General features: G+C 36.5%; 1 long non-coding RNA gene across 1 annotated transcript in view; it reads left to right on the forward strand.

Annotated features, from left to right (window-relative positions):
• Positions 1–1,269: 1,269 nt before the first annotated feature.
• The window catches only part of LOC135205666 (uncharacterized), a 35,975-nt gene continuing 13,900 nt past the window's right edge, over positions 1,270–23,344 (forward strand). The window contains exons 1-2 of the long non-coding RNA XR_010312573.1: positions 1,270–1,550; positions 3,450–6,468. This is a non-coding gene — a long non-coding RNA (uncharacterized LOC135205666). The remainder of the gene's footprint in view (positions 1,551–3,449; positions 6,469–23,344) is intronic.

A 23,344-nucleotide genomic window follows, 5' to 3' on the forward strand; every position in this document is an offset into this window, starting at 1 on the left:
TTATAACAACAGCAAATACTAATTATTTTGCAAATGGCACATTGGATTATGAAGATTTGGATACAGGAATTATTCATCCTGGAAGTTGGCGAAACACGAATGAGATCTTTCACTCAGCAAGAAATCTCTCTTCGAACAACCATACAACAGTGATGCTGCCAAAAAAGGGGAGAAGTTTGCAGATTACTTCATGGAAGAGGGGGCAGTTCCTTGGCAAATTAATTTTATTTGAGCAAATACTTAACGCTAAGCTGCTGCAAAAAGTTCTTATTTATTTTTAGCTTTTGTAAGTCAACAGAACCATTGTCAAGTAGCGTATATTTAGTGATGAAGGCTTATTCAGTGACTGATCAAAACACCGATATTTCATTTCATTCCAAGCTATTTGTTGCTTCATATGTGTATTTTATAGAGTATGATTTTCAAACTCGCACAAAAAAAAAGAAAATAAAAACTTACCAAATTTGTTGATGAGGCTCGGCTTATTGTTACATCCCGTAAGAATGAACCGGCTCTCTTAAACCAAGACAGTCGAGGATGATAAATATCCTCTACTCCTGCTCCACTTTTCTTAGATTAACTCTTTTATTAACTCTTGCCTATAAACACATTTCAGAGTTTTGATCTTCTTTCTTAAAAAATTAAGGTTGGGAATGTTGACTTCCAATTCAATCAGAGCATCTCTTATTTCTTGAAGAGCTACATCCCGCTTACTACGAATTATGTAATCGTTATGTCTGATGTTCCACACATTCAAATTCCTCGTATTTATCCAAAAACTTCATTATATCCTCGGTATTCCACTTCTCTGACATGATGATCAATCTGAAGGCAAGTGACAACGGGGTAAGTTTGCTTTTGCACGGGGATATATAGTTACTGGCGCCAGTAGCTCAAGTGTCCGGATAGTGGCCAGTAAAGTAGCCGGGATTTCAACTCTACTTGCCACTATCCTGGACAGTAAATTCTCCAGGACAGTTTACTAACTTTGCCTTTGCACGGGGATACTTTGCTGACGCCAGTAAACTATCCCCGTGTAAACAGGCCTTGAGGATATTGTTGATGTACCGTTGTTATGAACTTTAAAACGTACCGCTGTTATTACCGGTGCAGAAACAACAACGGTACGGTGTTATGAATAATTCGGAAGATCACTTGACTAAACAGGAGCTTGAGCAGCTTCAGTTTTCCCGCTCACGAATTCATGTTGAGAGGAAAGTAGCTTAGCAACGATTCGACCAATCAGCTCGCGCGATTCAAATGCTCACACGAGATGATCATGAGACACTTGACGCTCAAACGGACGCTAGCCGCGGTCGTAGCTTGCTACTCGTCATGGCGTCGGCCGGTATGCAAGAAGGGAGGGTATCATTGGCCATGATATGATTCCCTGATGCTGTTATCTAGATCAAGTGTTAACTTTAGATTTGTAAGTTTATTTTTATGCTCTCTTCACATACGCCGCCGCCAGTTCAATCGTGTTTTTGCAAAGAGTAGTGAGTGGGTCTGTCGAAAGCAGTGGCATCAGATAAAAAAAAAACCTGAATCAGGTAAGTAGCTAGCCAGTGGTTATTGCGTGTTGCGTGTAATGTATGTAATAAACAGATTCATCCCAGATTAGGTTACCTATGACAGGTAATCAATGGCACGGTCGGTTTAGAAACGATTGGCAAATTAGGCTAGTCCGCTTTTCTATAGTTGCTGCAAATGCCGGCCAAGCTTACCTAGGCTGGATTAGTTTATTGTAGATTTTATAAATACAAGTCAGTTGTTCATGATGGATTATCGGCCAACGTGGGCATAATGTAAATGTAACGACTGGTGTGGTAGTAGACTTTAGCTAAGGTCTGCATCTACAATGGTGGGGGAGCACAGTAATTAATTTTAAAAAATTCATTGGTACATAAAAGTGACTTTTTTCAAATAACTAGTTAACACAGTATGCGGCCTGGGCACTGATAGCCTGGTATTAAATTATTAGGTATCGGTAAAACCTAGCCTTCCAAAAAATGTTGAATAGTATAGCCAATAACTTCCCGAATGAGAATTAGACTTAATTTATAGCGGTTTTGCTTAGCCTATTCATATTGTCTTGATGTTTGCCATGACGGCTAGTAGAGCGAGTACTAGCCTATTTCATTTCTAGCATAAAATACTTACCATTAAACAAAGTCTCAATTTAACATTGGTAATTGACAAAAAGTTTGTCTAATACCAGATCATCGCTAAGCAAGAGAAGCAGTTCTGCCATGCATGCACGAAAATTGTGGTTCCGGAAAAAGAAATGGGCTGGCATGTTAGTGTAACCTTGATCTGCGTACTTAGAGATACCATTTAGTGACGAGTTTTAGTTGAAGAACCAGCTCAGCTGGCCTTTCTTTGCATATATGTAAAAGACGTAGTACATCAGGTGTACAAAAAATGGTGTACAAGCTCAAGAGCAGTGAGGTTGAAATGAAATAAGCAAATTAATTGATGCCCATTATTTCCTATCTTTTTATAAGATCGTTTAAGATTGCTTACGCCATCGGATTTCCAGTATTAAAAGTAAAAGTTGATTTGGTAAGTGGGAAATACAGGGAAAAACAGCAAAATGACAGTACGTTTGTTGTTATGCATAGAAGAAGTAGGATGCGAATCCTAGCTTGAAGGGAAAGTTGGTAACTGACTAACTGAGCCGCGTCAGGGTGGAAGCAGTGGGAAGTGTATTTATAGTACATTATATTTTGATATTTTTAATAATTACCAATTGTCTTTGTGTGGGATATGAAGTGTAACATTCACGAAATAGTATCGTACGGCAGTATAATAATTAAAATATCTTAATGAGATTTTATTGCGTGCTCACGCATACCATATAGGTATACGTATATATTATATATATATATATATATATATATATATATATATATATATATATATATATATATATATATAATATTATGCGTGTGTGTCGGTCGTGGTGAATGCTTAAAATTTCTCTACACATATGTAGTATATATATGTATATATATATATATATATATATATATATATATATATATATATATATATATATATATATATGTGTGTGTGTGTGTGTGTGTGTGTGTGAGTATGTATGTATGTATTTGCGTGTTAACCTGTTCCTCTGAACATTGTTTTGACCCACCACAGACTTTTAACTTCAAAGCACACAGTTCAAAGGATCTATTTCAAGAGACCCAGTGAGTTTTAGTCTAAAGGTGCCTAAAGTATTCTCACTGGTAAGTGCCCTGACTCGTAAATGCGAATCTTGGACTGGTTAAACCAACATGATGTAATATTAAATGCCTTCAGATCTTTATTTTTCTTTATATTTTTGAAAACTTGCATTTGGGTAAACACTAAAGTAAAACTGATTATCTGAATGAAGATTCGAACTAAAAGGATCATTTGCTTAGTGATTAATTTTCTGTACTTATTTTCAGATTGTTGTACATACGCCCAGAAACGCCAAAAGGAGGAAAACAGCAACATTCACCCTGTAGTGTAACAGCCTTTGAAGCTGATAAGAAGCGCCTCATCTTCTGACTTCACATTATAGATCGTAAAGGGGAATGCGATCTCAAAATGAAAAGGTGCAAAAGAACAATTTTGAGGATGATAACTATATAGTTTACTTCATTAAGAATGACTTCACCTCGACATGCTTCATAAAAACTTTGAAATTCCTTATTTCTGATATTGCTTCTGCAGCGTCTTTAAAAATGTTATATCCAGGTTGTCCCAACAGGATGTTGAAGGATATGGAACCACGGAACAATAGACCTATAGTTTCTTGTTGAACCTTGTCCCAAAGGTCTATCATTGGTCTCCCCGACAGGTGTAAAAGCCTGTCGTATATCTCCTGATGCAGAGACCACTCCGTCCCCAGAACCTGCCCCGACGACTTTGCTTGTCTGCCAATACATTCCTTTTGCCTGGAATGTACCTGGCCATGAGGTCCACTGAGTTGTCGATGGCCCCCTGATGCAACTGTAGTGTTATCGAGTGAAGTTGGCGTGACACATTTGCAATTAAGGAATAAACATTGGACAGATACTGCCCTTGGTAACTATAGCACATGGAAATTAGATATGCAAATTTAGAAATGAAACTGAAGGTGTTTTTTTGGACCTTGGATAATTGATAATGAGGGACCAGTGTTCTGTAAAACTATATTTTTTAAATAAACAGTACAGTGTGGTAGTGTCAGCCATCTCAGTTGTACACAACCCTGTAAAAAAACCAAATGCTATCCACACAATACACTTTACAATGTTGGTGTAATATTACTTGAATTTTTAGCAGTTAGTACCATATCTATTACCATTTGGTTAAAGTTGGATGATAAAATCTGTTAGCTGTGACCTTAACTTTTAAGTACTGTGAAGTCCTGTAAGGTAGCCCATGTTAAGAAATTCTTCAATTGAAGTCCTGTATGGTGGTAGCCCTTGTTAAGAAATTCTTCAGTTGGGGAGGCAGGGTTAGTTGTGAGGTGAACGTCAAGTGTGACAAGATCTGAGAGTGCACTGAAGTGAAGTGTGTAACTTCAGCTGTAGGAGTAGTACAGTGTAATTAGCTTTCAAGTTGCAGTGGAAATACTTGCTATAAGTAACATAAAATACACAACAGCTGTATGTTCTATGGGAGCATGATAGCTGATTTATTAAGTAGAGACTAATGGATTTTTGGCATGGTGCGACAAAGGCGACAGGGCAGTGCCTTTAGGAATGGGAAGAAAATAAGTGATCGTTTATGTGGTAGTGGAAAGGTGTAGTGCACAGACTTGGGATGGGTGAAAAGCGCATATTTTAGTTTAAAAATAGCATGGCAAGAATGAGTGTGAAGCTTATTTTAATAGTGTTTTTGTGGGGGTTGGGGGCACCAGGATTAGAGAGGAAACTTTGTGAGAGATTGACTTGATGTGTGGGGCTGATGGCGGGGTTCCACTAGTATTAGAAAGGAATCGACATTTTGTGAGAGATTAAACTCAATTCCCTAGGCCTAGGAGATTGGAAAGCATGAAAAGGGAGGTTTTGCATCATGTCTGAATATGAATGTAGGCAAAGGAAATGTAAGATAAGTTGTAGAGGATAGATCAAACATGCCAAGTAATAGCAATTTATGAGAGAGAACATGTAAGAAAAAAGTAAAGTAATAACTCTTCAGCACTATGCACTTCATTCTGTTTTGGGGCATTTTTAATTGTGGCATTAATTTATTAAAATGATGGGGAGAAATCAGCATACATCAGTTTAGGCAACTTGGCATCAGTCAGCAGTAGATGTCAAAAAACCATGAAAGCAAAACTAAAAGTAGAAAAGGCAAAAATTACATTAAAAACAAAATGTTGAGTATATGTAATATTGAAATGATTTAAAAGCTGTAACTACTAATTTTTCAGCATTTGGCAGCATGATGGTGCTGTATTCAAATTTGGGTGTACTTGCTCGCATGTTATTTGCAGTCTTATTTGAGTAAAATCCTTATCATCTGTCCCCATGGGTTCAAAGAAAGTTCCTGCAGCTGAAATGTCTCATCAAGCTTAGAAGCTAAGCAATCAGCTGAGGATGTCCCTCTCCCTGATACCCTGAACTTATTCATACAAGATAGGTTAACTATGGAATTTCGTCAGATTTTTATGGAGTATCAGAACTACATCTTTTTAAACTATTGCATAAGCATTCAGAATATCACCCTATATAAGTATCTGAAGGAAGAGCTGAAAGTAAGGTAGCCTGACAGAACGACCTAAGAAACAGCATTATAATCTAGCGAAATCAATAAAAATTGATAATATTTCCAAAGCTTTGCAGTGTAAGTAAAAAAAGAATCGAGAATACTGCCAAAGCTTTGCAGTGTAGGAAATAAGGCATTTGGTCCTTGGAAGTGAGTGACATCGTTAAGCCTGAACAGAATGCGGATGTAAACGCTCAACTTTTAAAAAATGGTTGTTCACTCAAGGCGAATGATTTTAATTGTAATTCTACGCGTGATATTCTCCTCTTTTCAAATATTACCTTTTCACAATTTTTCAAGGTATATCAATTCCTTAATAATCGTGTAACGCTAGCGAAAAAGGTCACGGAAAACTGTTGATAATGTTGATCAAAATGGTTGTCTGGTGTGACGTGGCACCTAGACATGCTTGCACATGCGCATTGTCTTGATTATCCAGCAAGCGGTCGGTTACGCGGAAACTAACTTGCGTTGATAAGCGGCGCGATTATTCCCCGTTTTCTGTCGGTTTTCGGAGTTTCTTTTTAATCGCGGCTTTTTTTTCTGTGTATGAACTACAACACCGCGGTTTAATCGAAGAATGAAATCACTGCCAACAACACAAATGTCTCTAATCAGACCATTTTTGCTCGAGTCAAAAAGGGCGCCATATTATCTCGACGGCGACCTTCACCTGACACGATAGTCTGATTTCTGCTGTCATGCCTGACCCAATATTTTCGAAAGGTAAGTAGCTGATTTAAGTGTATTGCTTGGGGCAGTTTGATAGTCTTGCGAAAATTTGTGCATTTGGTGATGTTATGTGGGCGGAGTTGAAACTTCGAAACAGATGGCTACGGTAGGCCACTCATCTTTGTAGCAGCTGGTACTGGTGATTTTCGAATCCTTTAATTAGTTATGGCACCCATCAAGTGTGAAGAAGACAGTAGTCTAGACTTGATTTCGTTTTATTTAAGCCATTATAGGTAAACGTGTTTTCAGGATTTTTTTTTTTTTTTTTATTTTACATAGGCCTAGGCTTGTCTTCCGTAGCCTATACTGTTGTACGTTTTTCAAGTATTAGTCTCATGCGTATTTGGGTGGTTTTAGCGGTAGTATTAGGTGTGAACCTCACGGACATTGAAAACTGATGAAGGCGAACGCAAGGGGTGGTGGGCTCGGCTCTTATGTACAAGTTAGGCAAGCTTAGCCTAACCACATGAGGGTCAAAATTAGAATTATGAAAAACTACATGGCTTCGGTACTGTCGTTTAATTTTATTTTAAACCCGCCGCTTATTACGACCCACTACAAAATATGCTTTTCACTGTTATATTTCTTCCATAGATTGTTGAGACTGCTGGCCACATTTTACAATAAACCGTTCTTTGTTGGATTTGATATTTCAAGATCTAATTGTGCATACGTATGGCATTTTTTCTGCCTTGAAGTAACTCCTTGTTTTTCATTACTCACGTAATCGTGGTTAATCTAAGACCCTAGTTTTTCGCTGTGGCCAGAAATGGATCATAAACCGGATTACAACAAAATTAAAAGAAGCAAAGGCCTCGGTAAGGAAGTCCGGTAATAAAATGTACAGATCATGAGTTAAAAGTAGGCTGACGGATGGTACTAAGTCTAAGCATTATTAATCTTAACTAATTAAGACTTTCCGCTGTAATATTTTTAACAATCGAGAATAATACCACAGCTTTGCAATGTAGGGAAAAAGGGCAGTGAGTGACTTCGTTATGCCTAAACAGGCATTTGGATGTAGACGGTCTGCTAAGAAATGGTATTCATTCAAGGCGAACATAGTTGCAAGTTTGTTGTAATTCTACGCTTGATAATCTCTTCAAATAGTAGCTTTCCCGGGATTGTTAATTTAGCGAGGTTATGCATCATCTCTCTTACATCTTACGTTCCACCCTCTCCAAACATTTGATTTATAGTACAACTGCGAGGAGTTTCATCACCTGTTTAACCTTTTTACTGTCAATTTCATTTTCAGCGCTGAATGACCTCAGGTCCCAGCGCTGGGCCTAAAATCTATATTCTATTCTAAACGAGTTTATTTCAGTAACTTTGGAATCAGTGTAACACAAACGAAATGGAATCCTGATAATATTGATAAAAATGTTCAGTCATGCGCATCTAGACATAGTTGCGCATGCTTATTTGATGCTTTTCGAGTGAGCTGTCGATTACGTGCGGGATAGTTTATCAGTCACGATTACTCCCAGTTTTCAGTTTTTCTCAATCTGCTACTTTTTGTGTATGAATAACGATAACGTGGTCTAAAGTGGAATTACTGCCACCAACAAATTTCTTCAATCTCCTTTGGCGCGTGAAGGTCAAGGTGGCCGCCATATTGTCTCGACGTTCTTTTACCTGATACGATGTTCTTGGACTTATGCTTGCATGCCTATAGACCAATACTTGCAGGTCAGTAGTTTGATTTAGGAGGATTTCTTTGGCAATTCGACAGTCTTGAGAAATTATGTGGATTGGTGAGGTTATGTGAGCTGAGTTGCCACTTCGAAACAGTTGATAGGCGTATCCATAGGTCACGCTCTTTATCAGCTAATTGTGGTTTTCGAATTCTTTGCTAGTTCACTTAAACGATGGTAACCTGCAGGTATGAAGTAGACTAAGAAAGGCGTTTACTTGAGCTTTTTAATTGGATCTTAAGCCAATTTCATTGGAATGCATTTAAAGGCAATTTTCAACATAGGCCTAGGCTTGTCCTGCGTAGCCTATGCATCTTTAGGGCATTTTTTCAAGTATTTGCGTTCATGCTGCTTTATTTTGGCGGTGAAATTAATGATGAAAAAACAAAAGAAGGGCGGGTACGTTTTCTTGAACAAGGTCAGGCAATCGGAAATATAGAATTTAAGCCAAAGCCAAAAAGGTCAAACCTCCGTAGGGGGATAGTACCGTCAGTGCACCACATGCGGTGCCCTGTAAGCAATACTTAAGGTTCTTTGCAGCGTGCCATCGGCTCCAAGCTGCAACCCATGTCGTTCATTTTACTGTACCACCTTTTATATTCTTTCTTCCATCTTACTTTCTACCCTCTTCTAACAACAATTGAATCTTAGTGCGACTATGAGGTCCTTTTACTGTCAATTTCTGTTTCAGTGCTGAATGGCCGCATAGGTCTAAATTCTGTATTCAATTCAAATGGCCAGATGGTGGGATCTAGGACATTCAGCGCTGAAAAGAAAATTGACAGTAAAAGGTTTTAAAGGTGTAACAGGAGAAAAACCTAGCAGTTGCACTATGGAACAATTTTTAGGAGAGGGTGGAAAGTAAGAGGATTGCATAATCGGAGGTACAGTAAAAGCACTGTAAGGGGTTGCAGATAGGGGCCGACGGGACGCTGCAAAGAGCCTTAAGACCGTCTGAGGTGCACTGATGTGCGGCACGACTTCCCTACGGCGTGCCAGGGTTTGTTTTCAAATATGGACAGCTACAACTCTATACAAAACAAGCAAATATACCTCTCCATGTCATCCTAAGGGTGCGTCCACACGGGTGCTCAAACATCTGTTCTGAACACTGATTTTTGCATGATGTGGTGAATGTTTGCAAGTCTAGAGACAGTTGTTAGGAAAACATGATTCTGTAATGTTGGCAACATGTTCACAGCAGCGCTGCGATGGTGCGATACCGTGGCCACGGCGATACTCGCGTCTACACGTGTGCTCGAAAATCTGTTCCTAGCACGTTTGGAGCGATATTATATGCACACAACACTTAACAGCTTTATAGCTTGTTCGGAAACTAATCGGTTACACGTAAGAACGCCTGTTCGGACACACGTCTCCTAATACCCGAGTTTTCTCCTCCACTTTGGTACTTCATACATGTTCGCAAGCACAGCTTTCATTATTACATGGACACAACAGTCCATACGTTAACAGCTTATTCGGTAATATGTTGCAAACGCATGCCCTTACTCCATAAATCGTAAGAATTCTGATCACGTTTTACATAACAAACCGTTCTTTGTTGGATTATTTCAGCATTTACTTTAGGATGGCTGTAATTTTTCAGTCTGGTAATTAACTCCGTTTTTGACTGCTAGAAATGGGTATTAATTAGTCTGTCAGTCCATTAACTGATTGGTCTTGAAAGTATAAGTACCGCCTTCATTTTTTTCCATCTGAATACAGAATTACCAGAAATTACAATTTAAGGTCACGTGGCCATTTAACAAAATGAATCTGCGAGCCATACCAGTTATTGTTAGTTATATTGTAACAATTTTTTTCATAATAATGTAGGTCCTGATTTATAACAAATGTGATAAAAGCAAGTCCAGTATAGAGTAATGTTTGGATTATATGTAAATCCAGGTTAGAATATCTGGTTTACCGACCTTCCGTCAACCACTCCTACTTACGGATGTAAAACCTTAGTTGAAATATCAGTAATTAGAAGATTTGTTATTGCGTACACTGAAAGTGAGTGATATGGCTCGTAGATCCGTCGACAGAACTGGCTAAAAGGGATGAGTAATATCTAGCAGTGGCGGATCCAGGATGGGTGGGGGAGGGTGGCTGATTTTTAAAGTAAAGGGCAGCGATCGCCGAAAGCGCGAGGTGAGCTTTATGGGGTCTTGGGTGAGCGGTTGCTTCCCCAGCGTGGTCTTTGGAAAAGCCCCACGACCAAAACGCTTTATAACATTTCACAAGCAATTTGGGCGCGAAGGGTTGGTACTTTTATGATGGTTAATATGAAAAACTTGTAACCAGTAATTTTTGTTAGATGGAAACCAGTTACAGATCTCTACTGATTGATTGAAATTGGGATATATACATTGCAGTTTCAATAGTTAGAGAATACCTATTGATCAACACTGGAATATAAATAATTCATACCATTCTTTACCACAAATGTTAAATGATTTTTTCTTTTATTTGACGCTTGATTTCTGAAAATAGTTCCTTATACTACTATTCCTCCAACAGCAACAACAACAACAACAACTACTACTATTATAAGTTTTGATTTTTGCTGACATTGGTGTTTAAGGATCCACTCTTAGTGGCGCCATTCATAGCTGAAGGGGGAGGCGGCCACCCTGACCCACCCCGTAAATCTGCCACTGATATCAGGAAAATAATGCCAGGGTTTTTTTATTTATTTATTTTTTCTTTTTTCTTTTTTTTCTTTTGGTCCCCGAAGAGTATTGACTAGTTTTTATCCCAAGTCTAGAAAACAATAAAAAGGGAAGGTGGGCTTTAAACTTAAATGTTTGTTAGTGCAGAACATATATTTGCAATATGTGGTCGACCCAGCTCTGAGATGTTATCATCGTCAGCTAGGGTCATGTAAAGGCCATCGGGCTAACAATCTCATCCCTAAAATATGCTTGTAATCGGACCAGGTTGCATAATGGTTAAGAAACAGTATTAATGTGATGATTCTGTTCTCACGAAGTTGCTTATGAGCAACATTAGTAAAGAAAAAGTAAATTTAGTTGTAATTTATTGTGTAGGTTCATTATTATTATAATTATTGGGGATGCACAAACTCACAAGAAACAAGTCCTAGAAAACGGGAATAGAACTAATTATGGAGCATGCCTCTTAGGGGCCTAGCGCCGTCGGTGTACCTCAAGATGTGCGCTATAGGGATTACTTTGGAATGTCCCTTCGGCCCATAGCTACAACCCTTTCCATTCACTTTACTATACTCCGTTCGTATTTTATTTCTATTATACTTCCCACCCTCTCTTAACAATTATTTCAGCATTATTTTCAGCGCTGAATGAACTCATAGTGATGTCCTTATTTACTTCTTGTTATTTTGGTAGTATTAAATTACGTTAGCACAGCTCTGTGATGCATACTGCCCAGGAAGAATGGTCCTATTCGTTTTTTGAAGAGTGAATCCCATATGCAGTAGGAACTTCCTATAATAGGAAACGAGGATTACGATAGTGTTCATTCCCACTTGTAACGCAAGTGCATGTTCTCTGTACTATATCTACTAACTGCATTGTTGGTTTAACAGATATTTTTATGAATTGATCTGCGTTAATTCTGTTTTGACTTTTGGAGTTATATAGTTCATGAAGCACTGCTTGAATGATAGTAGTCGTCGTCTAACCGGACGTGTCTATCTGTGACGTTAATTCCCTCGCTTTTTAACTTTCATGTAGCCGTGTGTGATAATTTTTCATTCGCATGTACTTGATTATTGCATATTGAAATGCTTCTGTATTTTCAGTTGGGAAATATTTTTATTTCTGAGGTTAGTTGAATACATTTGGTACCAAAATCATGCTTGAATGTCTAGTAACATCCCTCCCTTAGTTGTAGTTTATCGACCTTGAAATTCTACACGATGGTTGGTGCTAAATACGTAGATGTTTTATTTCATGATTTTTAAAGCAACAGCTTGTTTTTTTGCCATAAAATGATCTTTGCAGAAATTGTATAAACACATGAAGTCTGTTGAAAAGATGGTTCGGAAAATCGTCTACAAATGGATGAGTTATCTATTAGTAGTAGGACAATTTTGATGATGCAGGTTCCACTTTTTTTATCCACCCTTTAATTGGTACCGCAACTTTACGTGCTGCTACAATTTTTAATGCCAGTGATAACCGGTTACTTTGATTTTATAACATTTATCATGAGTGCTTTTCAAAATATCGTGAACCTATACCTATTGCACGTTATATTCTATGGCTGTGTTTGCCACCCAAAACATATGTTTATATTAGAATGAAAACAAAGAAAACGCAAGAACAATTAAACCGCAGTTGACGTTGATAAAGTGTGGTGGTGGTGGTGGTGTGTGTGTGTGTGTGTGTGTTTGTTTGTTTGTTTCCCTTTGTGTAAGAGGGGTGGGGTGTGATGTAAATTTCTGTTTTTGGGTTGAAATTTGAATTTGTTGAACATCACTTTAACTTACCCATCGTCACTTATTGTATTTTATACAGCGTTGTCGCTTTATACCTTTTCCAAGGAGTGTGATAAAATTATAACGATATATTTGATTAGTATTAGAATATTAGAATAATGTTTCGTTTATGTTTTTGATGCTACTGACAAATTTCATGGTAAAACCAATTACATATCTTTGATGTCGACGCCCCTTTCTCTCATGAAAACTACTGTAGCAAGAAAACACTGAAATGTAAAGTAAGGTCGATAACTACTCCTGTGGTTTCGAGTTGTTCTTATATGAAGTCCAGGCCTTCGTAGGTTTAGACTAGACCTAGCCTGGTAGTGGTTAGGTTTCGACATTTCATGTTCAGGCGTACACGTTTACTAGATAGGACCTCATAGGTTTAAAGATATCGGGGTATACGAATAAGAGGTCTAGTCTAGTTCAGGGTGATTAGGTACTTAACTAGGAACCGACGTTAAGAAGCCAACCAGTATCAAATAAAGTGTATATAGACTTACAAACTCATTACGCTTTCTAAGTAAACATGAATTTAGACCAATTGTAAGCCTATACATATTCTTATTTAACATCATTTAAGACAAATTGTAGGCCTATACTATAGATTGGCAATCCACTTAGGCTTGCATACTTTGCGCTGATGTTCAGTATAGGCCCACAGACGGTTTAAACAGTTTAGTACGAGTCCTGTTTTATTTTTTTCTATTTTGTGACTGATGAGTGCCCAACATAAAAAAAAAAAAAAAAAATCAGTTACGGATCACTCCTTCACGTCCGTTAGTTCCTGAGCCCATGTACGATAGAATAGAGCCGATCTCCCGTGTTTTTTTTTTTTTTTTTTTTTTTTGATAGGGAGTCGCATCTTCTGGAGAAAATTAGTTTTGGAAAGGAAATCAAGTATAGATTGGTGAGTGACGACAGGCTCATTTACGTTTATGGTCACGAACTTTGTGTGTGTGTGTGTGTGCATCGCAATTCGATGCTCTTGGTGCCAGACGGCAGCATAGGGCCATTCTATTTGGAAAACTTGTATTTTGTAAAATAGCTTGTCAATTATTGCCTGCACAGATGTTGAAAATATTTATCATGCTTTATTTTTTATTGGATGGTCAAGGCATTTATTTTTTTATATGGACTTCTGTCTTCCTGGCAACACCACGGTCACTGCATTTTTAAAAATGTTTCTCACTGTGTTTTAGTTGCTGGTTAATTTTAGACGGGTTATGGAATAGGTAAGATATTTTTCCTTGCCGAAATCGACGTTATGGCTCATTGATCGATTGTCTGCGAAGTGATAAACAACACCCTTAATGGGAGATCACTGAGGGACATATTCCTGTAATTATATTGAGCTTTAGTTGATATCGATTATGTATAGTTTAACTTGTTCTGTTTTTACAAATATGCTTTATATTCTGTGGGAGATTGCTAAGTAGGCTATATCTTGTTCGTTTATTAATGAGGGTGTACATTGTTCAATAATTTTAGTGATAATATACATTGTGTAACAACCTTAATAACTATTATTTTCATGATTAAGAATGGTCACTTAATTCTAGGCTTGTGTGGAGGATTATTAGGCAAATTCATGACTTCGGTTGGCAGTAGTTCTTACGTTGTGTATCAGTAGTGTTTTTATATTATTCTAGTATTTATAGTTAAGTTACCTAAGCACAATAAATATTATATTAGCATGCATTATATATATAGTTTTCCTAATGCACATCCACTTTGGGTACTTTACTGAAATTGTCCTAAAAATTTTTTTCGCAAAATTTTCAAGTACCTTGTAAGAATTTTGGTTTTTTCTTTCCCAATTCCATTTGACAAGCTCAATTTCGGGTAAAAAAGAATCGCTTGGACTCACCCTTGTCCTAAACGCACTTTACTAGCCTCATGGCGTCTTCCCTTTGGGGGGGAGGAGGGATTTTTTCTTACACCATGGGAATGTGTTGGTATGGAGTAAGAATAAATCAGAATCACAGATTTTTACCTGCACCATACTGAACCATTTTACCAAAGTGTTTTTTTTTTTTTTTTTTTTTTTTTTTTTTTACGCCCAGCTTATTCTGTATTACCCCATACTTGAGCATTTTCAAACTTTTTATTATGGTGGAAAACAAGTTAAGGTTATTGAAGGTCGGCAGATACAGAACATTTTCAAGGTAAACTTCACAGCTATGACTTATAAGGGAGTGGTAAAGCGTTATACAAAAGCTAAAACTGAGCCAGCTGTAAAGGAAGTAAAGGATGGCGCATCCGTCAGAGCAACTAAGACTTAGAACACTTGATTTTCGATTCTTTAGAAGCATGTTAAGAGGAGTAAAAACGAAGAACCATTTCATGAGGATATGTAAACAACTTAAAACACCTGTTTTAGCTAAATGTTGCGCTGATGGCTCTACCTTGGATCATATCTAAAGGGAAAGCATGCAGTCATCATCTGCTGGATCTAGAGCACTGCCAGAAACTCCTATACTGTATCTGAGTCAGAGGGATGAACCTGGTATTTTTTATTATTTTTTTCAAAAGTTTTGTAGAAAAAACAAGAAATTCGTCCTTTTCTTCTGGTCTTGGACGGGCATCTCAGCCATACATCTTAACGAAGAGAGAATATAAGTTATCAAGTTCAAGCACAGATCTGTTGCGGCCATTAGACACTGCATGTTTTGCCTTTCTAAAATCCTAATATGATGCACCGATGCGGCATGTACATCAAACATAAGAACGAGTACAATTTTTAAAAGTGAGGGTTTGTAAATGTGCCATGCAAAGTGTGGAAGGAAGAGTTATTTAACTTTCTGGTACTTCGTGATTTAATTATTTTTATTCCCGGCCCCCCTGTCAAAGTCGGGAAACTAGTTTTCCTTTCTTGTCTGTCTGTCACGATTATTATGTAATCACAACTTCCACATCAGTTATGTCTTTCGTCTTGGGATGCAAATTATGATTTAGGTTTTAGTTTTTCATGATTTAGTTATTTATATTCTTCATCCAGCAAACTCAGATGGGCAAGGACCTCCTCCACCCATATCAATTTTTTTTTTGTCCTTATGTACGTATGTCACAATTGCCTTCTCTCAACTCCTATACAGTTATGGGAGTAAGCAAACTTTGTACAAGAAGGGCGATGATCTGTCTTTTTGTCTGCATGGCTATCACGCCTACCCTGTCCTTGCAACAACCTTTACGGGTGAAGGAATTGTAGTCAAACTTTGAGCAATTTTGACCATCATGCGAAGGTGTGCTTGAGGGATATGGTCTGTCTATTTGTTTGTTTGCGATTGCTACCTTGTACTTACAACAACTATACGGTTGAAGGAATTTTAATGAAATGTTGTACAAAGGTAGACCAATATGCACGTGTAGTGCAGAGGTAGACCATACTGCAAAGTTTTTTCAAAGAAAATTTTGTCACACGCTGTTATTGCAATTTTAAGTGTTTGAAGGGAATTCGGTCAAACTTGCCATAAACCTAGATGTGCAAGAAGGGATGTGGGCCATCTGCGAAGCTGTTTGCTTGCCGTATTTGTGTTTAACATGTCATTGCACCATCTATACAATGAAGGGAATTTCGGTAAAAAGAATTAAGCAAAGGTAGACTCGCGCATTGACGTGCCTGAATGGAAGTAGGCCGTTTGTCAGGCAGTTTGTTTGTCATTGTGTTTGTCAGCTTAAGTTTTCATTACATCTACATGATTTAGGGGGGTAGTTCATCATGCACAGATACACATGAAAAGAGATCATCTGTCCTGTCGTACTTGACTTTTGTGAAATATGACTAAATGCCTTGGGTATTTTGCGAACTTTAAATTTAGTCATAGCTTTTCAACAAATAGATAGAGGCTTAATATTTGGCATACTTACTCATTGAGTTTCATATGCTCCACTGCTGGAACCATGTTAGATCACATCCTGTTAGTTACTTTGTGATCTTGATCTTGATCATGACTATACCAAAAATAGCTGCCATTGAGGTCATTCGTGTTTACAGATATATGTTATTTAAAAAAAAAGCTAAGGTTATGAACCTTTGCGAGAATCTTGCCGGTGTCCCTATTTCATTAGTCTATATATATGCTCTTAGGGGTTGGTAGGGATCAGTTAGCAGTAATCAGAGCGCTTGTTTTGTTTCCATTTTCCCCAGTTAATAACTTGAAAGTGGTGGTATAATACGTGAGCAGATAAATGTGCAATTGCGGTGTATAGAGAATTATGCTTGATGGAGTTCTGCAATGGGCAGTGCGCACCGTACTGTTTGCAGATTCATGGGTAAAGTTCACGTGAGGTGAGAAGCTTTTTTTTACATATATAAATAGAACAAGTTGAAATTGGCTACTTTCAAATTCAAAGTAAAGCTTCCAGTTTAGAATTAAAGACTTACATTTAAACGAGAAATTCACTGTAGGCGTTAAAGCAGAGTAGCTGGGAGTCCTTAACATCCCTCCCTGTAGTTAGCCTTATTTTGTTAATTGATTGCGTTTTTCGTGCTACTAAGTATGGGAGGTGACTATATCAAGTGCCACATTTATTTGTCATATATATATATATATATATATATATATATATATATATGTATGTATATATATATGTGTGTGTGTGTGTATATGTATGTATGTATATGTATATATATATATTTGTGTGTGTATTTATGTATGACTATATGATCATTGTATACCATGGGAAATTCTCTGCAAGTTCATTTCCCATGTCTTTGTGCTTATTTCCTAAGAATGTGCTGATTCTGAATAAATCCTGTCAGGAAGTAAGTATGCGTCGACCTCATGTAAAAGGGTGTCGATGATACCGTTTATACCACTCGTACGGGTCCATCCTCTCTTTTCATTTGCTGTCAGCTCTCCTTGGCTTTTTGCGCAACTAAAAGAGGTTTATTTTTTATCTTACTGTGCATGTTTATTTATAAACCTTCCGAATTACGTTCCCTTTATTTCGTTATGTCCTGTTTTATATCTCATATATCCCAGTCGATAAGTAGCAAAGATTTATCAAAATTTGATATCTCCTTATTTGGAGCACTGAGTCCTCTGTGTATGGGAGTTCATCATCCTTTCCCATACTGTTCCATTTCATGTTGTATGGATTTCTTCATTCTTTTCGTTGAAACTCGTTCGCTTGAGCTTTGCATCTTGTCATTGGAAGCTTGTTCGACATCATTGCGTTGCAATTTGTAGCTGGTTTTATTCTTTCTTTAGATTTATTTAATCGTCCTATGTACATATGAATTTTTGTACCGCAGTAATAGAAGTAATTGAAATTTCCTGTATTATTATTAAAACTGAAGCATCATCTGTGAAGTACATTCTAGGAGCCGGTGGGTTTAAGGTATTTGTGTGTTTTTGACAAAAATTCAACAATGAAATGTGAGGTTATTAGTTGATCAATTATTTAATTAAGTTCTGTTTGCTTATTGATATTTGTATGCGGAAGCAAGTATCTTTGGAAGGAATAACTCACATTCCATATTTGTATTCTTAGTGAATAAGGGCGTTAAAGAAAACATGGCCTTATTTTTTTGTGATTGTGCTTTAAACAGAAAAGGAAACAAACAGATGGATTGCATTTACCTGCTGGCAGGCGTACCTGGTTAAATATTCAGTTCAGTGGATCCCTAGGCAAAAGTTTTTTTGAAATGTGTCACAAAAGTATAGTAAATACTGTATCTAGAAATAAATTGTGCAGGCGAGTTAGCATATACAATGAGTCTGGAATCATGTGTGGACGCTAAATAATTTCAAGTTTTACAGAACACCGTCGCTTGATTGTTAAAGAGGAGAAGGAAATGCGAGATTCGCGCGATCTTCCTCAGAATGCAGAATCTTATGATAATTATTCAGCAGAGAATATTTGGCCTTGTCTTGTCAACATCAGTGGCACTGATCTTGCGAGCTTGCTGAGTTTCGTGTCTATTTTTTCCTTTTTCTAATTTAGAAAGTATATTCTGAGCCTTGTTATGTCATGGAACAACGTTCACACAAATTAACAAACTAGAAATAATTTGTTCTAACGACCTTAATTAACTTCGGAATAAATTGTACAAAGGTATTTCGTTTTTCATGGAAAGAAATATGAACACATAGAATTCCTCACTCTTATTTGGGGTGAGCGAACAGCAATGTGAGTTAAATACTATTAAACATGAGTTGCGCGCACACACACGTGCATTATATATATATATATGTATACATATCCATTATACGTACATACACACACACACACACACACACACACACACACACATATATATATATATATATAATTTGTATTAAATGCTTCATCCTAATAATGACATCATTATAATAACAGTTTCAGACGCCTAAATATATATATATATATATATGTATATATATATATATATATATATATATATATATATATATAAATATACATTATTTTGCATACTTTTATATAGAAAGCTGTTTTCACATTTAGAGTGGTTTTCCTTTCATTGCCCTTTAATAATGAGTGAGATAAGAGGTATCATTACCATTCAGTACTTCTTCCTCAGTGTCACTTTTAAATTATTTTGCGATTTCTTAACGTGGCTTCACAGAATTCTTTAGTGTATCACTGTATAGAGACGTGAACGAACAAATGTGCCACAAACAAGCATTGTCCCCCAAGCAAAATTGTAATGGACTTCACTCTCTAAGATTAGTTATACACCAGCCTATCGAAAGCAGGCAGAGATGTATGCGGTGAATCCCATGTTCTGCAGCATGACTGATCCAACAGAATAGCTGTTTTGTGTATGACTTCACTCTACCATCTAAGCGTAGTTATGTACAAGCCCCTCTGAAAAAAGGCAAGAGGCATAACGCAGTGAATCCCAATACTCTGGAGATGATTTGCAATTTTTTTATCAACTGGGTTTACTGTTGCGTCTTTGATCTCAGTTTCTGATAATGTTTTGTATTTCACACTAGTAATCTGTTGATTTCTGAGCATCATACTTGGCTCTACTCCGCGCGTTATACTAACGACCTCTTTCTCCCGTTGACAAGACTAAACCAAAAATCCTCTTTTTCAGCCGTTAGGTTGTATCGTCTTTTCTGTAGGCATGATTTTTATTACTTGACAATTGAACTTATAGAGCTATTACTTTACACTGGTCCACATAAGATGCCACTAACTGCTTTCGTCAACAAGTCTTGTCACCGTAAGGGGTTGGACCGTCAGTGTATCTCGTGGTGGAAGGGAGACAGCACTGAATGTTGTTTATCGCTTCCACTCGGCCCCGTAGCTGTACGCACTTCGAAGTCTTTTACCTTATCTAAGCTACCGTTTCTTTTCTTCCAGCTGTGCTGTTCAAGCACTCAAGTGACCCAGTGCTTGGCTTCATAGATATTCAATATTGGAATAACTTACTCCCAAGGGAATTATAACTGATAGGTGCACTGTCACCCATAGGATTTGAACGGTTGCTTGGTATAGAAACTGCGATAGACAATGACTGACTAGCTAGGTGGTTAAAGTCACTGTCTGTCGTTTTTTCTAAACCAGGCGTTGGGCGGAGAATTTTTAAATTATAATGCCCTTGGGTGTGTGTTATTAAACGAAATTTATGGTCTATCCGTGAAATAGTATATATATATATATATATATATATATATATATATATATATATATATATATGTATACATATATATATATAGTATATATATATATATATATATATATATATATATATATATATATCATACAGAGTACGAGTGAAATCATTAGTATTCACTAAGTAACAGGAATTATGAATTTAGTCAGATTAGCAGTTTGGTTACCAGTTGTCATAAAATCTTTTAATTTTGAGGGCAGATGCGTATTGATATAATTTAGATATGTGAGGAATAAACTAATGTCTGACCAAAAGACCATGTATAGATTTAAACCTGAAGTTTTGCAACAGAGTCATTTTTACGTCGTATGTTATTTAATGTATGTTTTTTCAATTGATAATTTTGACATGAATATCTTGTTTAGTTTTATCAGCGATCAAAATTATGTTGGGATCTTTAACTTTAATCAAGCCCTTATTATGTATTTGAGGTTCTTGTTTAGTAAGTATTGAGAACGTTTGTGTTTTGAGGAGTATGTGGATTTTTATTTTCACAAAAAAGTAGTAGTCCGACTAATTCATGTCATTCAGGGCAGTGATTAAGATGTGAAAGGACTCTTAATGCTCTGTAAACTTTCACATAAACGGCACATATATGACTGTGGCATTTTCATCTTGTATTTATATTTAAAGCTGTGAAACATAGACCAGAAGATGTTCTCTTCTAGCGGGGAATCTATAGTTTTTAGCCGTAGGGTGTCTAGTACGGGTTGCCTGCTTGGTTGTGAACGTTTTACATAAATGGATGTCATGTTATACTTATGTGTCCTACTTGGTTGTTGTAAACGGCTCAAGAAGATGATTTACTTTGAAATCGTTTCACATAGATGTGTATATATGGCTATAAAATTTTTTCACACTTCATCGTTAACATTTCACTCAAAGGTTGTACTTTTTTTTTTCTGTGAAATACTTTTCCGGCTATAAGCATTCCTTCAGAATGAAAGGATCAACTTGTGTCATTAGAAGTCACAATGCCTCTCTGAGTGGCTTCTTGTTGTTTATGTTAAAGGTGAATATCCAGTCCTTTATTTGCATGCGTCACCGTTCTACTCTTGTATGATATCTACATCTGAGAATTTTGTCGTATAAAAACTAATGATTTTGTCTTCGCATCGTTACGATATTTCATTCATGGTGTCCAAGATGTTGAAAAAATCAGCAGAATAGCTAGACTGAACCTTGTTTTAATTTATTGCTATTCTAATTTTGCTCTTTACACGATTTCCTTAAGTTAAGGGTGCGAAAGTGTGAAGTTGTTTGAACCGAGTTAATTGGTTACATGAATTCCTTAAATTAAGGGTGCGAAAGTGTGAAGATGTTTGAACCGAGTTAATTATCATTTGAAATCCAAGAAGTTACCTTATTGGATTCTTAGCTTATGAATTCAGATTACAAATAAATCAGTTAGAGCTCTTGACTGTCGTGTCGTTGCTGCTAAAGGCACAGTGGCTCAAATAATATTGCTTTAGGCTGTCATTGCTGTCTTATTGTATTTTTTATTTTTATTTTATTTATTTTTTTTGTATGGGGATGCTTTGTAGTGAAGAATATTTTTCAGATAATTCTTTTAACGTAGCTGTCTTTCTAAAAGGAAGGGAACTTATATTACATCAACATTTTTTTTTCGAGAAAAAAAAAAAAAAATTCCATATGCGCACAACACTGCCAGACCGGCAGTCTGGTCATTAGATCAGTCGTTGTTGTTATGTAATTTTCTTGAATGAAACCATGAAACAGTGACCCTTAGCAGACACCAGAAGAATTGTTCGAAACCAGATATGACTACGCACATGATTTACTTCTTAACGCAAGCACTTAATTCATATTTGGGATCCATGAAATATTAATACGCAGGTACGTTATCTCTGCACAATTACATTGTCCATTTTTACGATTTCCGATGAATAGCGTTTTTTTATTAGATAATAAAATCCAGTAGTTAGTTTCTGAGGCGAATGTTAGTTTAGCATAATTGTTTATATAATTTTGTATCCCACCCGCCATCATATATATATATATATATATATATATATATATATATATATATATATATATATATATATATATATATTACACACGCACATTATGATATGTATATATATATATATATATATATATATATATATATATATATATATATTATCGCAGGTCGAGAAAATTTGAAAGAAGAACGTTGATAAAAATTGTGAGCAAGAATAATGTGTTATGAGGGTAAACGGAAGCCAAGAAAAGTAGGGTAATGGATGTTGATAGGGATGATGAAAGAAGGAAGTTGTTTCGTATAGATATTTTGATAGTAGAAATAATTAGAGATGGTAGGTTTAGAGAAGAGATGAGTTACAGAATAAATGAATATTTCGGCTAAATATTAAGGAAGCACTTGTAATGTATATGGCTGCTAGTTTTGAAATGTATGACTATGTTGAGTGAGCTGTATGCATAGTACATAAAGCATAAAAATAACTGAAATAGTGAAAAATATGGAGACAACTAGAAAGTGGTAAAAAATTTAGTAAGAGTAAAAGGAGAGGCAAGAGATATTTGGTAATGAATTTTGGTAATATGGGAAGAATGGAGGGCGATAGGTTGGTGAGGTATATTTATAATTGACAGGTGTTAGGAGGGAAAAGGAGATGAAATCTTAGAATGGGCTATATATATATATATATATATATATATATATATATATATATATATATATATATATATATAGAGAGAGAGAGAGAGAGAGAGAGAGAGAGAGCATGAAAAAGGTAATGGAAGCAAAACTTGGGCCCTTAATATACAGGAAGCGTGAGGGTACGTGCAAAATACAGACGAACGGTGCTGTGTGTGTACGAGGGTACGACGTGTTGAGATCTTTTTGTTCAAGTTTATGACGTGGCTAACGTTGTGGAAGTTGTCTGCATATGTGGGTCTTGCTCGACTCAGCAATTATAAGATGAATATTTCTATATACAGATATATATTACACACACACACACACACACACACACACACACATTGTGTATAGACATTCCATATTTTCATTTCCTTATTGCCATTATCATTTTCATTTCAGGA

This window comes from Macrobrachium nipponense, chromosome 24 (assembly GCF_015104395.2).
Source record: "Macrobrachium nipponense isolate FS-2020 chromosome 24, ASM1510439v2, whole genome shotgun sequence".
Lineage (NCBI taxonomy): Eukaryota > Metazoa > Arthropoda > Malacostraca > Decapoda > Palaemonidae > Macrobrachium > Macrobrachium nipponense.